We start from the raw sequence: 6,000 nt of genomic DNA on the forward strand, positions 1-6,000 counted from the left end.
GTTGTTCTGTCATTGACTGAATCTATGATGTCACACATATCTGTATTTCACAAATAAGAAATTATGACAGTAGGTATGTGATTTTTTTTTAAAGAAAAATATATAATGATTATGTATTGTATATTTAGCATTTGTATATCGCAATAGAGGTAGAAGCAGAATGAATAGAATATGTGTTGTGAGTGAGGGTGTGTGTGTATATGTGTATGTGTTTAAAACATGTCAATTGGCATCATGTACAATCTATTACCATAAGTGTAATCTGGCTAAGGAAAAAGGCAATAATTGTATAGAATTTGATGAAAAACAATCAATAGTACCTAGTAACACAAGTTTTGAAATAGCAATGCTTTGTCTTGACAAATATAGGACGATGGTAGGTGTATTTTTTGAAAAAAAAATCAGCAAGAGATGAAAGTAGACAAATATTCTGAAATCTGGTAATACAAACTTACACATGATCGCTCATCATTCAGTTCAGTAATGCCACTTGCTGGTGTGCCGGTGATGCTTGAAATATGTTACAAATAAAACAATTTGATTAGAAGTGATTATAATGATGCTATGAAGACTTACAATAAAGGTAATGATCCTGACTTATTATAATGTAATGTGTTTAGAAGATTAAATAACAAATACTAAATTTAATGGACATTAATAGCTTACACATTATGACATTAAAACTATGGATTGTCAAAAAAAACAAAAACACAAACACAAACACAAAAGAGAGAGAAAGAGGAAGAAAAGATGTGGACAGGATTCGCAGGCTCCATCATTAGACGTCACAATTGAAATGTATTATTCTCACTTAAAAAGAAAGAGAATGCAAAACACAAAAACTTCAATGTGATGAGAGAAGCTGCTATACGGAGTCCATTTTGCCGAAAAAAACATCTGGCTTACTATTATTAGTGTAGTAATATTCTATACAATGATCTTTCTTTATTTCCAATACAAATGGCATTGCAGTAGATGCAATATTGAAACATGCACCGGTAAATATATAACTTTAACATATAGTAGAATAAAGGCTGAATATCTTATCTGTATTTGACTCCAAATATTAGCTGTTTCTTTACTTCTATCGTCGTGAGAGGGTAATGAGCACATTTTTGGTTTTTACTGGACTTAAAGAGATCATTCCAAAATTGTTTTAACAGTAATACAATCAAGAAAAAAAGTGTTCTATAGATCTTGCCCTTGACTGGGTGCAAGAAAGTCAAAAGCATCTGATCCTTAGTTTTATTTGCATATATTAGTGTGATGTTTGTAGCTAGAACACGATGCAGAGATATTGGATATGAAAAACCACTGATGTTAGTTTTGTATCCATTGTAACATAAAAGGGTGAGCAAATATGTCCCCCTGAAGGTCTGAAACTGTTTTTTCCCATTTTCTAATGGCATGTAGGAGGCGTCTGTGAACATAACTGTTTTTATTTATATATATATTGTGCCTTTTCTGCTTATTATGGCTAACAGTTGTGCATAGCTGTAAGAAATATTTCTGTCCGATTGTTTCCAAAGTGACCCAATCTTTCTTTATAGTGACAATGGCCATGATTCTACTATATAATTATCTAGAAAGCGTTTAATATATTTTGCATGAAATTGTGAATACTTCAATTTTAGTATGCCATTATTATTCAAGTAAATCCACACAATTATTGTCATAATGATTACAGTTAAACCATTTTCTACTCTTTTTATGTATCATTTTTGGACAGAAAAGTTTAAAAAATACGGTTATCGCAGAAATTCTGTAAGTGTCGGTAGCTAGCAGCAGGGGTAGATCTAATGCAAAAGTCAGGGAAAAAATAGCAAATACATCTTTCCCCAAAATACATTTGTTTCAAGCAAATATATTTTCAAGAAAGTATCCTCCATACTGTTGAAAATTTAAAATCGATTGATGAATCGTGAATTTAAAGGTTACTTCCAGCGCATTTGATGTAACAAATATCCTTATCCCAAGCCTTTGAGTGCATTATGCAAAGCATATTTGATATCTACTTTAGTGCCCTTCTGAGTTCATTTCGCTATAACAGTGTTTTTTAATTTTAATAATTTTCTTCTTCCCAAATGACGCAAGGCTGATACGTGAATTTTTTAAGGAATATCCTTACCAGGACAGAAGAGTATAAATAGATGAGTAAATAAAGACAGTATAAGGGATTGAACCTTTACAGCGTTTCTTCCTATTGGTGTGAGATCTCGCTTGCCTTCCATACCTTGGCATAAATCTTGTGCATTTGTTGATGGAAAAATCTGGTTTTGTAGTTTATTGATCAGCACAGCTTTCAAGTCTAGAGAAAAGTAATACAAGACGTAATGCTTCGAATTCCATATGAATTTTTTTAATTGAGTGCGATCGTTTGCAAACAGCCTTGAATTAATACCAATCCAAATTGCAGCAGTGTGTATCAAAGTAATATTGAGATGAAAACAGAGAAGCCTCTCCAATTCCCAAACATTGCTTGAAAAAGATTCTTTAGATCCATCAAGAAACAATGACATGTCTCACACAGCAAATTGTGACACTAAGAATGATTTGTTTCTTCACAACTATACTTTAGAATATCGGGCATTATCTCTAAAGTAGAATGGATGAGGAATTTCGGCACACATATTTGAGGAAGATTATATGGCGAAAGACGGATCCGGTCCCTGTCGCACGTCCTCTATACTGTTGAAAACGTCGATAAATTTTTAGAACACATTACCACAATAGAATGTACCAATGAGGCAAGACTTGCATCTTTGTAAAAATGCATTTACCCACCGTAAATCTAAGAAATCTGCGTCCAAATTAACAGTCTAGAGGCTTTCTGGATGAATGAGCTGAATAGAATCAAAACTTCTCTCAAAGTTCCACTAGCAGTATACAACCTGGCTTTCCACTGTAATCCGTATTACCGATGTGTATAATTCTTCATACTATTTCTAGGATATCTATTGAGAATTAAATTTCTCTGCAGTCACATATTCATACTGAGATATAAAGTTCTCTGATGAGTGAAGCATACACACCGCTTTCATCTTCCTCATGTAGTCTAACACAGGCTGAGCATGTTACTGTTGATCGACACATTTAATAAGAGATGCATTTGGTCTGCATGGATGCGCTCACACAATCTTTTTCAAATGCATACTGATATCGAGTGTGAATTGGTGAGGCTCTGCTTTTGTATTAGTTCCAGGTATATAAAGCCTCTGTCTCTGTGTTTATCGAGAACTCAAATGTTTAACCCTCGCAGTAAGTGATCTTATTTGAAATTAGTGATCGAGATATCTTCTCAACGAACTAGAAAAGGACTAGTGGGAAACTTTCGAACATCGATCTATGAATCTCGCAAGGCGCTTCTCCTCCTCAATTCTTCATTATCTCTAATTGCAAAGCTTGCCCGATGCTTCATTTTACTGTAGTTCATATACGCGCTTCTAATTCATCTTTTCTATGTATCTAGGTAGTGACTGTGTGATATGTAGCAACCAATGCATTATTCTCTAGAAGCTTTAGGAATGAATCGTCATTAATATCAGACTGACCATTGTAATGTGCTATACAAGATTAGCGCTCTATAAAATATGGCATTCTCACTCACATTCTCCTAGATATAATAATTACTATGATTGCAACGCTGTAATAGATCCTTAATTCACCCTTAATTTATGTTTTCTTTCTCTAATTGTCTTTCATTTAACTTCTATACTTATAATATAAAACTCTCTTTCTTCCTAAATTCACACATGAGGTAAAGTTATTTTTTTCTTTCATTCAACTTTCAAAAGCCAATCTAATTTGGCCTCTGGTATGCGTAGCCTCACACTACTTCTAAAACTGACTAGGATAACCCTAATATCTGTAGTCCATACTGTGCATAGATGAATCAGCTGTAAAGTCGGAGTCGCAGTATTTTTAGTTCAATAGCTTACTAAGATGGGGAGTTTAGTTGATCGAGCTATCGTTGTGGCATCTATTGTATAAATGTTCCTGCTTTTCTTTCACTATTATTGGTCCAGTGGGCATGAGACAGTCTGAATACTTGGCGATCCCGAATATGTATGAAGTAACATTTATACCAAAAAGTCGCCACTATTGTTGGAGGTGAAGATCAGGAAGGAGAAATGGAGTCAGGGATCCACAGAAATGACGGACGCTTGTATGTTTCTTAGTCTCACTAAAATATATTCTTCCTAAATAGTGTCTAATTGTATGTACCTCTTCATATTTAGAAAGTGTTTAGTTAAACTAACACAGGTAACATTGGCGGTAATGAATCTTTCTTCTCTAGCTGAAGTGAAACTCAATATATATGGCGTGGAAATGGTCAGAATCTATACAGAAATGGATTCTGATTTTATTTTGCTGTAGTAACTATCAGCGCACATGGACTTATGTGCTCCTTAGATATCAGATATTAGAAGTCTACACCTAGGGGACCTGTTGTAGTGGGTGTCTTCTTCCGCCAAGTGAACCATTCGTCTCAGGCATTATTAGTGCATCTTTCTTTACCAACATACTCAATTGAGGACATCTATAAACTCCTGCATCAATAGGATGCCTTCTTGGGACTATTTTTTTACTTGATATTGCGGTCTTTTCGTTATTCTATAAATTGGATAGTAATTATATCAAAGAAAGTGTGGTGTAGAAAAACATCAGGGTTTTAACAGAATACACACACTAGTCAGTTAGATGGAAATAAAACTTTGTGTCTTCGGATAAGCAGGCTTTCTTTAAGTTCACTGTTTAACAAGCGAAATCATTATTTGGGCATGAAAGGGTAATAAGCCTATATAAATCAGAGTCATCATATGCTGCCGTTTAAAGATAGAAGAATTGTCTTCCAGCTAGATCAGCTGATTAGAGCAAAGATCTTTGTAATACGTGTCATGAAGTTTTTTATATATTTAGGTTATGAATATCTTGCAAGATCGCGCCTTAGCGGGACCTGTTCGAAACATAATATTAAAGTAAAACGCATCATATCCACCATTTGGTGCCTGACATGATATGTTGACTCTATTTATGCAGATAAGAAAGACGTATCTTGCTACAGTTATAGGGGTCTAATTGTTCCTGTTATTACTTTAAGTGTAAGCAAATAAGATGAAAGGTCTCAACGTCATTTATTAGGGTCCTACAACACTCAGACAAATTATAAGTCATATTATAGTTAACATATCCATATAATAAATTTATCAAGATTTACTGTAGAGATACGCAAAGAACACACTACCATAATATATACAAAACACAAAGCGCCAAAAGGGGTACATAACTGAGACTGTTTCCTCTCTTTCTCTCGCAAAGATCAAAAAGCTTACGAGTATAGTGGCAGACGAAAATACTATGTTACGCACACTCACAAACACAGTTGCTGGTACAGGTGGCGCAAGCAGAGGCACATGGCGCATTTTGCACATAGATGCACGGTGATTCGACTAGATTTCAATGATGTCGTATATGATGCATAGTTGCTTTTCAGGTTAAAGGGATGAGCAAATACAATATCCCGCTTTGCATGCTATTGTCTAGTGCAGGGGATGAATATGAGGTAATGGTCTTCTAGAGGGAGCCGGACTACACATGATTCATTTAGACTCACTTCTTCTGCTACACTCCAGAAATGAGAGTGTCATATAATAAAGATAAATATATTGTATTTCTTTGCGGGATCGGTGCGGGTCAATCACGTCGGGGAAGAGCCGAGTAGTTTAGGAGAGAGGAGGCCGGTATCCGGCTTCCGCGGGTCCTGAGTCTATATGCGTAGTCACTGAGGAATAGTGACTGGATTCTTTTTGAGAACACAGGAAATGGTAACTACAGCTGTGGTGTGAACATGCATATGCGGAAAGAAGTAAATAAGCATAAAGCAGATCAAATAATTATATTTTGACTGTGTCTAGGTTACTGAGTAGGTACGGATGCGATCACGGTTTAATGGACCATGCTACTGTCTTCAACAAGAGCAAACGAACAGATGTGATTCAA

Source organism: Pomacea canaliculata, linkage group LG10 (genome assembly GCF_003073045.1).
Source record: "Pomacea canaliculata isolate SZHN2017 linkage group LG10, ASM307304v1, whole genome shotgun sequence".
NCBI lineage: Eukaryota > Metazoa > Mollusca > Gastropoda > Architaenioglossa > Ampullariidae > Pomacea > Pomacea canaliculata.